We start from the raw sequence: 17,813 nt of genomic DNA, 5'->3' as shown, positions 1-17,813 counted from the left end.
GCTAGGACAACATGTTTCGTGACGACGACGAGGCCATACCGGTGACCTAGAGCCCTAACAGAGGTAACGCAGTGGCGGAAAAGCAGTCGGAGCTCACCGAGGTGCACGTGGTGGTGATGGTTGAAACCAGGAAGGGTTGAGGTGGTCTGGCCACGTGCGAGCTGGCAGGGCAGCGATGCTCTGAGGCGGACACCGGCGCGTCACCTCGTCACCGATGAAGCTTCTGACCAAAAGAAGGAGAGCACTAGCACGAGGGGGTCAAGGAGACCTCAAAACACCCATCAATTGAACTGCTATTGGTGACAAGAGGCTCACCCTCAACATGAGTACGGCATGGCAGTGAAATCGATCGGAGGCGAGCAAAAACTCGAATCTGGCTGGCAATAGGGCTTGCCTGCGCCTTGGTGTGGGTCGGGCTACTAGCTAGCTTCTATTCCTAGCTACTGGAGCACTAAACCGAGATGAGATATCATGGATAGCGCACATTTAACTTGCGAAGCGGCGTGGTTCCATCGGTGGTAAAGGGAAGACAGGACAACGATCCTTCAAGGCTCGACCAACTTTGGCTGAGGTTGTGTTAATGAAACGAGGGCATCCACATGGGTGAGGCTCAGAGAGAGCGCGTCATGGAGTGCCGGGATGGGATGGCTCGGCCTTGTCAGGACACGGACGGAGGTAGCAAAATAGTGATAGCGCGCAAGGCTGTCGCGCGGGGGCGGTGCAACAAAATGGCATGGGGGGAGGGCAGTGACACGATGACTGCTCCACGTGCGCGAGGCTGCACCCTCCCTGTAGCTTTGTGGTGGGACCGGCTCAGTAAGGCCAGGCGACACGACAAGAGCAGCGCGGCGCATAGGTGAGGTGCACGGCTGAGAGCGCGTTGCGCATGATGGGGCAGCCGCAACCAAGGCACAATGGCTCGACACATCATGGTGTTGGCCCGGCACACAGTAGTGGCACGCACGAGGAGCCTCGGTGGCGTGCTCAGCACTGCCAAGGTCATGACCGCGGCGTGCAACAGCAGCGTGGCAGTGCTGCGGCCCAACCTCACCGCAGCCGATAGCTGTGCGCATCAACGGGCATAGTCTATGGGACAGTGCGTGGCTAACGGCTATGGCGTGATGAACCGACGTGGTGACCGCGGCCACAAGTCACAACCGCCAACAACCATGACCTTCTTGCAACTTCACTAGATTTTTGCATGGCCCAAACGAGCTCAAACCCCTCTAACCCCTACTCCATTACAAAGATCACACTTCAGTGCAATCAATAGTGCCAAAACATAGCTATAGTGTTTAACTAAAATTTTCAAAAATTAATTGCCAAAATGGCATTGTCTACTGCCTTTCCATACTTAGAAAAATTAAAGATTTCAGGTTTGGACTAACAGCCACTAGCCATGCAATAGTCCATACTTCATACTAACTCATAGGAACAAAACATTTAAGCACTATTTAATTATTTTGCTCAATATAATTCGCCAAAATAGCACTTTAAACATAGTTCAAGTGTTTACCGACTTAACGAAAAGGGTTGATTTTAATTTCCAATTCGCTTTTTGAGCTCCCAAGAACACTGGTTAACAACATTTGTTTTCAAAAATTAAAGTTGCATCTTCAACTTTACTTAAGTACTACACACAAGTTATATTTTATTTTTGTTTATATAAATTATTTTTTGTGCCAAACAACTAAAACGACGTATCCCATTCTTCTTGTTAGGATTTTCATTAGCACTTTTACGCACTAAGTAAGTTAACTTGGATATTTAGTTGAGTCCACAAAAGTGAGTTACATAGGATTCACTTATCATTTCATGTGCATTTTAAATTTTTAAAACCCGAAAACTTGTTTGGCTATTCTCTCTCGGGCTTCAATCTCGGTGCTAAGCAAGCTCGTAACACCAGGGGTGTTACACCGCCATGGGTAGAGCCTCTTGGAGGCGAAGCTGGGCAACTGCCCCCTTCTCTGAATATATTTCTAAAGCAAGGCTATAATCTATTCATTTAGTTCTAGGTCCCAGGCATTAGCTCATCTATAACCCATAACATTTCCAACTCTATTTTTAGTTAAGAAGCTAGTCTTCTATGTTTGGCCCCTCTAAAAGGCCTTGTTTGGTTTTGGTAATTGAGTGACAACCTAGGTGGACTAATATGTGTTTAAGTGAAATACACAAGTAATTAGTCCATAGGTTCATGAGTGTGAGCAATACATGTCATAGATGTTAGATGGCTTGAACTTGATGCAAAGCTCACACATGTGATAAAGGAGCTCATTGCATATGAGACATGACATGGAGTCATGTGATCAAGGTGGAGAAGATCAAGACAAGACTTAGCTCGACGGACCAGTTGCAAGTGTGAAGGGCAAGTTGAGTGATGACTTGGCATCAATGGATCGAGGCAATGATGAAGAGCAAGTGAAGTCAAGATCGATGAACCAACAAGGTCACCTAGTGATATGAAGTGGATCATATCATTTGTGATTGATTGGTGAATGTGTTGCATCAACGATGGAGGAGATGGAATGGAATGCGCAAGGCAAAGGCATAACCTATAGGGCATTTTATTTCATCGGTCATAGGTGTGTAGAGAAGATTATGACCGGGTTTAGGATAGATGGTCGTACTATCAAGAGGGGCAAACTTGTTTGTATATCGGTCATCTAGTGCCACTTGAGTGATCTAACTTTATGTCGTTGCTAGGATCGAGTGGCATGACAAGTTTAGTGACTAATCCTTTAAAAAATGTTTATAAAAAGCTAACACAAGTGCATAAGGTGTTATACACTTGGTGGTGTTAGCACATTTGCAAAGGAGAAGTTGGAGTTGGTGTGGATCAACTCAGTGAAGAAAAGGATTCGAAAAGAGGTCTCTATAGGTGATCGAACGCTGGCCTCTGCAGGACCTGCATGTCTGATCAATGTAAGTAGAAGAGGCTCATTCTCAGTCAATTGACCGGACGCTGGTGCATGGAGGTGACCGGACATGACGCTTCAGCGTCCGGTCACCATGACGTACGCTGATGTTGTAGCGCAAGGCATGGCGATGATGCGTGGCAAGCGAAGAAGGACTGGATTCGGGCACTGCGTCCGGTCGTTGTGGATCTAACACGTCCAGTCGCATTTTGCCAGATCTAGACCCTCTATGGAGTCGACCTACTCGGTGGTGGCGTAGCGCTAGGTGCTAGAGTAGGGCATTTGGTCAGTGTCTCAGCAGCATGGATGAACGTGTGATCGGACGTGGCTTGGAGCGTCAGGTTGGGCCAGCAGTGCGTCCGGTCGTTCTTTGACCGTTGGCGTGCAAAGCCGACCGTTGGGACCGGGCAGCCCTGATTGAATCCAGGTGACACATGGACTGCCAAGAGTGACTAGACGTAGGGCCTGGCATGTCCGGTCATCATGACCGGCGCGCCCGGTCGCTGTGAATTTCTAGCAGTGAAGGGGTAACGGCTATTTTAGCCCCTGGGGCTATAAATAGAAGTGGTGGCCAGCCATGGGCTGTTTGCTGAGCACACTAGAGCTTTGGTGGATTATGTGGTGGTGCTTAGGAGCCCTCTAACTCACTTGTGCTTGATAGTGATAATCCGATCGAGTGAGCGAGTGATTCTAGTGCGATTGCATCGTGAGGTTGCATCGAGTGGCACTAGGTGATCGAGTTGCAAGTTGGTGGTTCTTGTTACTCTTGGAGGTTGCCACCTTCTCGATGGCTTGGTGGCTTGTGACTCCGTTGAAGCATGTAAGAAGATTGTTCGGTACTTCGGATGAGGATTTGTGAGGGGGATTGTGCTCACCCCACGAGGATCGCGAAGAGAAACTCTAGTTAAGCGTGTCATTGAGCTACCCTCACTTTTGGGGTAGGTTCTTGCGGTGCCCGACATGCGGGCTTGGTGGGTGATGCTGTGGCAGAACCACCTGAAATAACACGCTTTCGGAGGCGCTCGTCTTCCACTTGACACTAAGCACCACAAAAGTGAGCAACATCGGATAGTTCCGTCGAGCACACCCTAAGGAAGAACTCGAAACAATCCATGTTTTACATCTAGAATTCAATAATGAGTACGAGCTTACAATACTTAGTCCATTTCATACAACAAGAGTTCTTTGAAATTATTTATTACAATACCAGAGTTCAGAGTGCGATAATTAAACAGTGGAATAAAAATAAACATCTAGCGGAAATGATACAAGGATCCGTCTATACCCACCAGAAGAATCCTCCATATAAGAGCTACTCCTCAAACTGCACCTACAACAGGAGTAAAATAAACCATGAGTACACAATATACTCGCAAGACTTACCCGACTAGTGGGAATAGTTTCTTGACTCTCAAGGATATGATAGGCAATATGGGTTTGTTGTTTTCTTTTTGTTTGCAGAAAGCATTACTAATAGTTCATCCTTACAGTCACGTTTTATTAGCAGTCATGATTACTTCCTTAGCTAACATTTCTAGGTAAGCACCTGTTCTATTTTCAAGTAAGGGTTAAGCAATCAGAACCATTTCACCATCTTTCATCTTCCAGTTCTTACTACGGTGCTAGACCATAACCAATGTATCCCAGCTAGGTACCCCAAAACACACGCCCTGTTTGCACCCCAGGCACAAGCAATACCAACCCATTCCACTCCTGTCATGGGGTCCAAGTCCCCGTCCAAACTTGGACTCCAAGCCCCCACATTTGAGACCCGGTCTCAACATGGTTCTTAGACCTCCACATTTCCCCGCCTCCAATCAGTCGGTCCAAAAAGAGTTGGAACCCACGACAAGGACGTAACGAGCCTTCCCGCTCCCATAAGCAAGTATGTGCTCAGGATAATAAGTCTGTGACCTGACTACCATCCATAGCAACGGACGGTCCTCAATCGACATGGACAGGAAAAACAGTGAAACCAAGCTAAGCCCCATGGCCATGGGACACAACTCGTCACACCCACCATAACCCATACCATATCCCTGCTCGGTCTCTATTTTCTTTTCATCATTTTATTATGAGAGTAATAATAATCACCTATTGTGAGTAACGGTAGGTTACCCACGCTACCGAAAGCCTAAGCATAGCAGCTACTCGAACCTACACTAGTAAGACTCTTAGGACAAGTATATCTATGCATGTGGTTTCCATAAAATTCCTGTAACATAAATGCACAACACACACATATATATACGGTGAATTATAAAATAGAGGTTATGCACCGGGGCTTGCCTTGGATAGGCGCGGTGTCAGCTGAGTCAGTTAGTGGTGGCTCCGAGGCCTCCTCCTGCATGAGAATCTCCTCCTTGTACTCCTCAATGATCTCCTCAAACTCATAATCACCGGTGGTCACGATCTCCGCCAACTCATTCTTTACATGCATGCGATGATGATGCAACATTTAGCATTTATGCAACAACAACTCTTAAAATAAGAATACACATACTAAGCTACTAAGATAACTCTAATAACTAAGATACTAAGCTAACTATCATTTTCATCAAGCAAAGTGTTGGCTTCAACTAACAAACTCTTAGCTTGGCAATTTAAGGATATAACTTTATTTCTACTAGTGATTTAATGTATATTGAAACAAAGAGCATTTAACTACCATAATGCTTAGTCTATTCTAAAGCTACAAAAATTACAGTGAGCACATAATAATACAATAAAACTGCTATAAAAATTTTAGGATCAAAACTATCATCAATTCACCACAAAAATTCCTACAATAATGAAATTAATATTATGAAGCACTTTCAAATGATTTAATAGCTCCTAGTGTCAACACATATAAACATGAACTAAATACACCAACAGATAGATCAAGATTTTAGGAACCTAACAAAATTTGTTTTGTGATTTTTGGACACCTACATGAATTTATATTAATTACCAAAGATAAGCTCAGAATTATATTATTAAACCATTCACAAATTCCTAGAAAAAGAAAAACCAATCTGCCGCGTGGCCCACACACGCGGACCACGCCGGCGCGCGCACGAAGCGGCACGCTTCCATGGCCCACGTTAGGCCGGCCCATGGGGGGAAGCCTGCGTGCTGGCGTTTTTGCAAAAGAGTCCCCGATTTTCTTCCAAATCACACCTAAGCCCCAATTCTATTTCCCCCTCTCTCAAATCTTCTCACTTAACCCCCTGACTTTCCTGGAATTCCTCTACGTGCACCCTCGACCACTTAGTGCATGGCGGCGTGGCGATGGTGACATAGCGCGGCCACGTCGGCCACCTAGGACTTGCACCGGCCCAATTAACGGGCCGGTCACTATCTCTGACATGAGCGGCTACGCTAAGCGTCGATGCGAGTGACATGACTTACTGGGGGAAGGCTGTAGCGGCGCGCGGCCATCCACGATGGTGGTGCCACTGTTCCGATGAGCTAGGGCAGCTATAGACCTAATTGGTTAGTGCACAAGCATCAGGAGGCTACCATGGACCAAGCCAAAGCGACGGTTGGAGTGGAGGACGATGGTGGAGGGCTGGCCACGTGCGATCGAGCCATGCGGCCACACATTGCGGCGGCACGGTCGCGTCAGCGATGACGGTGAGGTGGTAGAGGTTTGGCTAAGGCGTGCAGGGCGAAGAGGGGTTCGAGGTGTGTCTAGCGGTGCAATCAATTTTGCTCGAGGTGGTCAGATGGGAGCTACCCTCGGTGATGGGCGGACTCGGCCTTATCGGCACGGTGGTGGGGAAAAGCTCCAAAATTGATGCTCGACCGGGCACCATTTAAGGCGAGGTGGGAACGGTCGGCTAGGCGGCTTGATGGCAAAGCCAGAGATGCGACGAATCAGGCGATGGTGACTTCTCCCTGCTTGTTTTAATGGCATGGCTCTATCCACCATGGCAGTAGAGAAGAGAGAGGGGAGGGGGTAGGTCAGAGCTCAGCTCATCCTCGCCTTGGTAGGGCACGACTAGCCACTAGCAAATTGGTAGACGTGTAAGTGCTATGGGCCTTCACGGCCAGAGGGAACATGCATGTGCCCACGACCGAGCATGACATGTGCGGCCGCAGTGCCATAAATGGTGAGGCGATGGCGCTAGCAGTAGGGACAAGGCCACATGCACGGTGAGGCGAGTAGTAGCGGCAGCGGATGTGCCACAGTGCGAGGCAGGGAGGGCAGTAGCACAGCAGCAGTGCAACAGCGGGTGGGGTATCAGATCGGTAGAGCGGCAGCGGCGGCCGTCGGGGCACAGTCGGCAGTAGCTGGCCGAGCAGGCGACCAGCGATAGGCGTGGCGGCTAGCCGCAGCCAGACCATAGCCAAGCCGTGGCTGAGCCAGGTCGGCCTCAGCTGGCCAGCGCGTGCGAGCACGGCACGGTGACGTAGAGTGGCCGCGCGTGGTGACCGCGCGCACAGGCCAGGAAGCTCAAGACTATGTTCGTGCACATATTTTAAAGTGTCTCTCAACACTCATCCAACTCGGTTGCGGCTAAACCACCTTGACCATGCTGAAGGAGGTACATCAGGCTACCATAAGGAGCAAAAACATAGCACTGACCTTTAGCTCAATTTTCCAGAATTAATTCACCAACATAGCATTGCCATACTGTTATTGGACTTAAGAATTTTTCTAGGTCTTGAGCTGAATTTGATTTCAAGTTCTATTTTTAGGCTATTAGAAATGTTAGCTAGAATGTTATTTTTCTACATCAAGTATTTCATTGTCATCTATAAAGTTTCTACTTCAAACTTTATTTAAGCATCACACACATGTTCTATAGTATTTCATTCCATAAAAAATGATTTAAAACCCTACTTGATAATTGCCTGAGTTATGGAATAGCTTCTCATTTAGCATTTTTATTGATCATTTTAGGTTGCAATACTTCATCTATTCATTCTATCAGATGCATTATCACGTAAACATGATGCTCATGACAAGGTTTAGTAATTTATTTAGGGCGTAACACCGAGGGTGTTACATATGCCAATTAGCCACCGAACCACCAAGTGAGCGGTCAACACAACGGGGACTAGCATATTGACAAGCACGTGAACCTCAGAATAAAATCTCCGTGTCAACCTTGTCTTCTCATTGGTTTGCATCCTCTTTACACAAGCTTGTATTTACTTTCAAACACTTGTGCTTGTGTAGTTGCTCTAGTAATTAGTTGACTTGTGTAGTTGGCTAGTTACCTTCTTGCTTGTGTAGCATAGAAGTAGCTCCCTTGTGTGGCTAATTTAGTTTAAGTAACCTTGTTAGTCACATTGCTTAGTTTGTGTAGCTAAGTAATTTACGCTCTCTAATTTGGCTTGTGTAGCCTTGTTATTGAGCATTGCTAGTGAGCTTAGGTGGCTCTGTGCTTTTGCTTACTAGATTATGTAGGAGCTCCCCCGGTTGCTTGAGTACTAGTTGCATAGGTTTGTGTGACCTTGCTACTGGAATTGATTAGGTGAGCTCTAGCTAGCTCGGCACCTTTGTTGCCTAATTAGGATCTTTTAAGATGCTTGTAAACTTAGATAGATGGGTGTAGTCTTGGCTAGACCGTTAGTTTTAATTCTGCATTTGTTTTGGTTAGTCGGTGCGATTAATTTTAGAAAGGACTATTACCCCCCTCTAATCCACCATCTCGACCCTACACCCTCCTTGATTTTACGTCAAGCTCCGCTGCTGATGACCGCTAATCTTGTCCATCATCATCGTACCAAGCACGTTAAGATGGACATCCACCTTTTTCATGATAAGCTGACTTTAGGATAAGTTCATGTGCTGCATGTCTAAAAGGATCGAGGATGCCGCTTAGAGGAGGGTGAATAGGCATTTCTAAAAATTAACACCTTCAAATACAGAAACAATTAATATTGGAATTTCCTATAACTCAGAACTTCTAAATCAGAGAAAGTAAACCCCTCACGAGTTAACCACATAGTATATAACAAGTACTAAATAAGTCTAAGAGCCATAAGCCTACAACACAAGAGTTAGAGCAAAGAACAAATAAAACAGCACAGGCTCCAAATACTAGACACGTCCGATATTGATACCAGACAGGTTCAATATTCACGGGTTCGTCAGCTTAGTCCCCCAACTTACTTCTTTTGATTTTGCTTTTCGATCTAGGCTACAGGTACCTACTGGAGAATAAAATGACCGAGAGCCTGCACAATAACTCGAATACCACAAGTGAAACACAAATATCAAATGAAGACAAATTGAGACATGATATTTGTTTTACCGAAGTCGGACTCTGTCGAGTCCTACTCTCCATTGAGAGGGCTACGAGCAACCCAGCGAAGGTCAGCTCTAGAGAACCATAAAGGCCACTCTAGCCGGAGTCTATTCTAACTCATTTTCCTCCTTCCACTAGTTGATCCCTTCTCTTGCGACAGTGGAATCAAACCGTTACAAACTTTCCGAGGCACACTAGAATCTCTTGGGTGCTCTCTGGCAATGCCTAGCCGTCTGGGACCAAAGAGTCCAAGAGTAACAAATGTAAATCACGAGATCGACAAATATGCTCAAATGCTCAAGGATGGCTTCCTCTCTATTTTGAATCTCACTCAACCCACAAGATAGATTTTGTAAAATAGATCAATCAATCACTAAGAGAAGGTTGGAGAGTGTTCTCAAGGCTCAAAAAACATGTATAGAAGTTAGCAGAATCAGCAGCCTCCAAAGATGGAGACTTGGGGGTATTTATAGACCTCACTCAAAAATTAGCCATTTTCTAGCCGTTGGAATACCGGACACGTCTAGTATTGCTAGCACAATACTAAAAATAGGACCGTTAGAAGCTGCACGAGCCATCGGAACTTCCAACTCTTGCTAGGACTTCCAACTCTCGAAACTCCTGACTCTTGTCAGGACTTCCGATGAACGAAACCGAGAACACCAAGAAAGTTGCTACGGTCAGGCCAATACCGGACATGTCCGATATTTCCAGCCACAGCAAGGTCAAGTTAGTTCTAGTGTCTCTCTCTCACTCACACTTCACATGGGTTGGCTTGAGCACTTATGAATAATCATCTATCAATATGATGCATCCTGAAAGGATCAAGATGCCTAAGAGGGGGGGGTGAATTGGGCTAATTCTAAATTTTCTTGCAATAATCAAATCCTACGGATAGCCCAATTAACCCCTTGTACCTAGAAAAGTGTTTCTATCAAATCAACGCACAAATGACTTGCACCCTATGTTCCAAACTTACTCTAGCATAGCAATTCTATGAATGTAAAACAAGTATTGAATTGCTCAAAGTAAATACTCAAAGTAAGTGCTCAAAGTAAATAGGGAGAGAAAGGAACGCGGCGATGTTTTGCCGAGGTATCGGAGAGTCGCCACTCCCCACTAGTCCTCGTTGGAGCACCCGCGCAAGGGTGTAGCTCCCCCTTGATCCGCGCAAGGATCAAGTGCTCTCTACGGGTTGATTCTTCGACACTCCGTCGCGGCGAATCACCCAAAGCCGCTCACAACTTAAGTTGGGTCACCCACAAGCTCCGCTGGGTGATCACCAAGCTCCCAATCACCACCAAGCCGTCTAGGTGATGGCGATCACCAAGAGTAACAAGCACGAACTCTAACTTGACCACGCGAAGCCTAATGAGAAGATGGATGCACACTTTGCTACTCTTGATTTGCTAGTGAGGCTACTCTCTTGGATTCTCAAATCACAAACACCTCACTAGGACCTTGCTCTTCTTGGCACTCACAAACGTGTTTCTCAGCTGTTGGAATGAGCAAAAGTTACTCCACTCACGAGTGGAGCTTCTATTTATAAGGCAGCCTAAAAAATGAACCGTTATGAGCTTCTGCGGGGTGACCGGACGCTCCGATCGTTTTGACCGGATGCTCCGGTCAGTTCAACCCGCGAACAGTTTTCAAGTGATGACCGGACGCTGTCAGGGTCCGGTCAGTAACGACTGGACGCATCCGGTCGCTCTTGGATGCTTACTGTAAACGACCGAACGCTGGATACTCAGGGTCCGGTCACCACTGACCGGACGCGTCCGGTCGCACTTTCTCAAGTCTGGACCCTTACTGGAGTCGACCGGACGCTGGCCCTCAGCGTTCGGTCACACGACCTTCCAGCATCCGGTCACACCAGACTTGTTCTTTACAGTCAAATGAACTGACCGGACCCTGTGGCCAGCGTCCGGTCGCACCGGAGCCAGCGTCCGATCAGTATTTGACCCTCCATTCACTTCCAACTTTCGATCATATGTGAATGAAGTTTGCTCCAAAGGATTTTAGGCATTCATAGGAGCTACCTAGAGCTAGTTTTCACAAGTGTGCACCACACCTAACTCACTAGACTCAACTAGGTCAAGCTACCCGTTCATACCCCCCTTCATAGTACGGCCAAAGGAAAAAACAAAGTCCTAAACTACTCTAAGTGTCTCTCCAACTTCAATTGACACTTAGAACTAGTTATCCTTAACCTTGTCGTCCATCCTTTGAAAACCGAAACGATTTCCATCGTAGGGGCATGACAACCTCGATTGCCCAATTGATCTCCATTACCATGACCTAACTTAATTGCCTCTGCAAAACACACGTTAGTCATAGTAATATTATATTGACATTAATCACCGAAATCCACTTAGGGGCCTAGATGCTTTCAATCTCCCCCTTTTTGGTGATTGATGACAATACCACCTCGAGTATTATATGGAGTGAGGTTTTTGATGGGCTTGGTTCATATAAGCTTTTATCGATAAGAACAAAAGAGTTAGGCAAGCTTATATGACCCAAACCAACACAATGTACTCAAAGAATATGAATTAAGCATGAGTACTAGTAACAAAGCTCATTTGCTTCGAAGTATAAACGCGGAAGCAAAAACAAATGAGCATCACAAGTGATATGACATATAGATAATGCAAAGTAGAAATCACACATGTCAACTATCACAATCACGTAGATAGCACTATCACATATATATAATAGTATGCATGAAAGTAAACACACGAATGCATAGGTAATAGTGTATCACACAAATAAAACTCCAAATGTATATAATAAACTAATACTAGAAAACTAGCTCCCCCTAAAACTCGCTCCCCCTGAGTCTACATACTCAAGCCCTCTCCCCCTTTGGCGTCAAACACCAAAACCTAAGGGTTGGTCGGCGGGGCTGCAGCGGACGAGTCGGGCGCTGAAGTACATGGAGCAAGATGGAACTAGGCGCCATCATCATCTGACCCTGAGCTCTGAACTGACTGACCCTCTGAAGCAGGAAGTGTTGCTGAAGCGGTCTAGGTCTGAGCTAGGGCTGGTGCTGCCTGGGAAGCTACTAGTATGTCTGTCGTAGGATATGACGAGGCGACACACGAGGGGAGCCTCTGAGTAGTCACTGCGACTGGAGCTGCTGTAGACAGACCGGTGGTATGCATATGAGGCAGAGTAGGCATGCCGGTCAACTCGCTGAAGGATGCTCCAAGACTCCTGGAGACTGACGTCTCTAGCACGAATAGCGAGGAAGACTGCTCTGGTGTGAAGTCCGTCTGAAATGGAGTGAACTGCGGGGCTACCACAGGTGAGGCTAACCACTGGGACACCTATATAGGAGGTGAAGCAAACTGAGCTGGAGGCTGTCCCTGACTCTGGAGCCCACTAGGCTGTACTACTGGAGTCGTTGAAGTGGTAGGAGGCTATGCAAGCTGGGGCGAAGGCTGTGGTAGTGGGATCCCAATGGCTGTCACTACATGCTGCATGAATCCCATGAGCTGCTGCTGCATAAGTAACTGCTGGTGCTAAAGGAGCTGCTGCTGCCGCTAGAACTCGTCCTGACGAGCCTGAAACTGTGCGAAGTTGGCAGCTGTCTCCTGTGCCTGTTGTGTCTGATCCTGCTGCATCCGCTCAAGAATAGCAATGAGAGCGGGGTCTGTCTGCGGAGCAGGTGGAGCAGAACTGGAGCTACCAGCCTCTGCATCGTGTCTGCGTGGAGGCATCTGAGGTATAGGTTGGTAGTCGTCGTCAGAGCTATCACTGTACTCGCTCACCTCCTGCTGTGCCTCTAACTCCTCCTCCTTAGTGGCTACAATCCCTCTGATGATCTCATCCTGCTAAGCTGCGGACTCTGGCACGTCGGGACGATGGCTAGGCTATCTAGGTGCCTGAGGAGTGGTGTGTCTGATCCTCTGTGACAGGTTGTAAGCTGAGAACTCTGTGGTGGCACCTATATACTCATCCATCATACTAGGGGGCTTATCAAGCACTACTCTATGGATGAGGAACGTGATCCAGTGAGCATAGGGAAGCTACCTGCGACCCTTGAATCCCTCAGCTATAGTATCCTCCATCTCTGAAAGCAGGAGATCCCAGATATCAAATACTGTCTGCTGCATGATGGCATTAAGAAGCCAGAGCTATAAGCGAGTCAGGCCCTCCCTGTATCCCAACCTGGGAAGCAGTGTCCTCCTGATGATGGCCTCTAGTACCCTAGCTATAGGAGTCAAGTCACTAGGGTTCCTGCTCGACCCCTCTCCAAACAGCTCCTTGAAGCAATGTCGCACTAAATCTGTAGGGGGCACCAACCCTCCATGAGGACACCTAGGAGGCTCCTGCTGTCCATAACAAACCTCATGCATCTTGACAGGCTGCTCCTGTAGCCTTAGTATCTCTCTGACTCTGCCACTCATCACTCTATAGTCTTTGCCTTTGAAGGCAAAGTGAATGAATCTGTGATGTGGATCGATGTAGAGCGAAGCATAAAACCGACGGACCCAAGATGGTACATATATCCCTGTCCGTCCAATCAGATCTGACAGTCCTGGCAAATATGACAAGTATGGCCGAATGCTCTCTCCGGCTGCTGCCACAATAGACTATATCTGATAGACTCTCTGAGATCTGAACACTGCCCCACTGTTGAGATAAGCATTGTAGAAATCCTCCTGCAGTGGCGTGTAGAAACCCTCAGCTGCTCTCTCATCCCTCCTTGGAGGAAACCAAACCTCAAACTCAACACATCGTAGCTGCTGAACCTGTCTGGTGGTGGCGGCCCTCAAGTCGAGGTGAACCACTAGAGGCGAACCCTGAGGTCTGGGCGGAGGATGTGAACCTCTGCGCTGTGTAACTGGCCTCGGTGGAACTATAGCACTGGTACGACTCGAGCGGCGTAGCTGAGGTGCTGGCTCGGTCTCCTGACCCTCCTGAGTCTCCTGGGCTGGCTGAGGCTCTGCTGGTGGGGGCTGCTGCTGAGCTGATGGACCCTCCTCAATGGCAACACGTCGTCCTGCAAACGTGGCAGTCCCAGCTGGACTCCTGTGACGACGCTCAACATCCTCAATCGTAGCTCTCAGTGCTGGTGAAACCAGCTGATCTGCAATGACAACTCTGCTGCGGGCACCACCTCTCTCAGCACGCTCTACGGCCTCTGCAACAGCTGCTGCTCTCGCTGTCTCTGCATCGGGGTACTTCCGCTTCTTGGATGTCACCTGCTTGGTTGACTTGCCCTTAGATTCGGCTGGCTGGCGAGGTGGGGGCCTCCGATCATCATCACCTGGGCCACCACCAACGTTCTTGGTGCGAGCCATCTGAGCTGACAAGATGGTGAACTGCCGCTGATGAAGATCAACTGTCAAACTGCCGCTTTCGAGGCTTGGCCTCGATCCTTACTCGCGAGCTTGGCTCCGAGTTGACTACCAACTGCCACAAGAACCACAACGGAACCGACTCGCTGCACGATAGAATAGATGGATATACAAATAAATACCACATGTCTAATAGATGCGAAACCCTAATAGAGAAAGTAATGTAGATGCGAATTTGAATCGAATGGCTTTCTACCTGACGATCTGCCAACCGAGAAAAGATAAGTTGTCGCGCGGGGAACTCGGAACCGGCTAGGGTTAGGTCAAACAGCCTGAATGAAATGGGAAATCAATGACTGCAATTTGATCTAGGTCACAACAGATCAAGATTGAAAAATTTGGTCTTACCAACGATGAAGGAGGTAGGACTAGGGCACGACGATTCTTGATGACCCTGGAAGACTGGAGGCACGGTGGCGCGCGGGGAGTCATGGCGGCACGACGAGCTCTAGTGGCGCGCGGCTGGCGAGGGGGCCAGGCGAGCGCGGGCAAGGGAGGTGCGGGCCGTGCTGGCGTGGGGGCGCGCGGGGAGGCTTGGGCGCAGTGGGACGGCGTGGCGAGGCAGGAGCACGGCGGCGCACTTGGCTGCGGCGGCGAGATGGCGGCGAGGCAAGGTCGCGACGAGATCAAAAAAAAATTATGCAGTGGTACGGTTAAGTAGTCCCCCAAACGCGATAGAAAAGGAAACGGAAAAGAGTCCTAAAAACACACGAGATCCACTGACCAGACGCTCCGGTGGTAGCGACCAGACGCTACCACCCAGCGTCCGGTCGATTCCAGAGAGGTCCAGATCCTCTGGAATAGGGACCGGACGCGTCCGGTGGTCCATGACCGGACGCAGGCAGGGTCCGGTCAGTACAACTTGTGCACCCTTCGATCGACCGGACGCTGAACCCTTCCTGACCGGACGCACAGACGCAGCGTCCGGTCACTCCTTCAGTAGCAGTTCACCTCCTGTGAACTGACCGGACGCTGGACAGCAGCGTCCGGTGCAGCGTCCGGTGCACCTTTTCCAGCAATTCTTCAAACTTCCTTCGCGCTGCCTGTTCCCAATCAAGTCCCAACTTGAATAAGATCCAAATAAACACCAATTGGGACTGATGTGAGTGACCGCTCTCAACCCCTCATATTTTTCAAAATATTTTGCCTTAGGCTATAATTCTTTTTAAGAAAATAGGCAACAAGAGGGCAAGTGGAACAAAACGACAAAACAACATTCATGCATATGCAATACTTGTAAGTAAATCTAGTTGCTTGTCAGGTTTGATCCAAGGTTAAGCTTCTTCACACGCTTTTCAGCGGTTATCTTAACCATGTTAGACAAGCCCTATGTGCATTGCCACAAATTAAACATGTTGTATATTACAATGAATGCAAGGGACAACACAAGCTCAATTTTTAGTGAAGTTACTAAAATCAAGTACATTGAGCTCATTCCTCAATCTACAAAATGTAGCCTCATCTAGCGGTTTAGTGAAGATATCCGCTAATTGATCTTCGGATCTTACACCTTCTAGTGATATATCATTTTTAGCCACATGATCTCTTAGAAAGTGATGGTGGATATCTATATGCTTGGTGCGAGAGTGTTGAACCGGATTATTTACAAGTTTTACCGCACTTTCATTGTCGCACAAAAGAGGTACTTTCTCTAGAACTACACCATAGTCTAGCAAAGTTTGTTTCATGTATAATATTTGTGCACAATAAGCACCCGCGGCAATGTATTCCACTTCGGCGGTGGACAAAGCCACACTATTTTGTTTCTTGGAGGACCAAGACACAAGTGATCTACCAAGCAAATGGCACCCTCCGAATGTGCTCTTTCTATCAACTTTGCATCCAGCGTAATCCGAATTAGAATAGCCAATTAATTCAAATAAAGCTCCTTTGGGATACCAAAGACTAATGCTTGGTGTGTGCTTAAGATACCTAAGGATTCTTTTTATGGCAATTAAATGTGTTTCCTTAGGACTAGCTTGAAATCTAGCACACATACACACACTAAACATGATGTCGGGCCTAGATGCGGTTAAATATAACAAGCTACCAATCATAGAACGGTAGAGAGTTTGATCAACTGGGTTACCTCCCTCATCTAGGTCGAGATGTCCATTTATAGGCATTGGTGTCTTGATTGGCTTACATTCATCCATCTTGAATCTCTTGAGAAGATCTTTTGTGTATTTCTCTTGAGAGATGAAGATGCCTTCTTTCATTTGCTTGACTTGAAAACCAAGAAAGAATGTAAGCTCACCAATCATTGACATCTCAAACTCCTTTGACATCAATTCACCAAATTCTTTGCATGAGTCTTCATTTGATGATCCAAAGATGATATCATCAACATATACTTGACAAATGAAGATATGCCCTTCAAGCTTCTTAGTGAATAGTGTGGTGTCGACCTTCCCAATGGTGAAGCCTTTCTCAATGAGGAAGTCTCAAAGGCGCTCATACCAAGCTCTTGGGGCTTGCTTAAGCCCATATAGTGCCTTGGACAACCTATAAATATGATTAGGATATCTAGGGTCTTCAAACCCGGGAGGTTGATCAACATAGACTAGTTCATTTATAAAGCCATTTAAAAATGCACTTTTCACATCCATTTGATATAGTTTCATTTCATGATGTGATGCATATGCAAGAAGGATACGGATGGCTTCTAATCTTGCAACCGGTGCAAAGGTCTCTCCAAAATCCAAACCTTCAACTTGAGAGAACCCCTTTGCAACTAGTCTTGCCTTGTTCCTCACAACAACACCTTGATCATCTTGCTTGTTGCGGAACACCCACTTCGTTCCTATGACTCTTGCACCTTTTGGTCGCTCTTCAAGAGTCCAAACTTCATTGCGAGTGAAGTTGTTCAACTCTTTATGCATGGCATTGATCCAATCCGGATCTTTAAGAGCTTCTTCTACCTTGGTAGGCTCATAGCAAGAGACAAAAGAGTGATGAGCAATAAATGAAGTAAGTTTTTGAGATCGAGTCATCACACCCTTTGTTGGACTCCCTATGATGAGATCTTGTGGATGATCTTGTAGGAGAGGTGTATTTCTTCTATTGACCACTTGAGAAGGAGGTTGTGGAGCATCAACATCTTGTGCTTGTACCACCATTTGCTCATGGGAGATATGAGTATCTTCATTTTCTACTCTCCCATCTTTTTCACCATCTTGTGGTACATTTGATGAAGAAGGTTGGTCAATGACTTGTACATCATCTTCATCATCTTTTGGCTTGATGTCTCCCACCGGAATATTCTTCATAGCCTCCCTCAATGGTTC

This window comes from Miscanthus floridulus, chromosome 2 (genome assembly GCF_019320115.1).
Source record: "Miscanthus floridulus cultivar M001 chromosome 2, ASM1932011v1, whole genome shotgun sequence".
Classification (NCBI taxonomy): domain Eukaryota; kingdom Viridiplantae; phylum Streptophyta; class Magnoliopsida; order Poales; family Poaceae; genus Miscanthus; species Miscanthus floridulus.
This window is presented reverse-complemented; position numbering follows the sequence as displayed.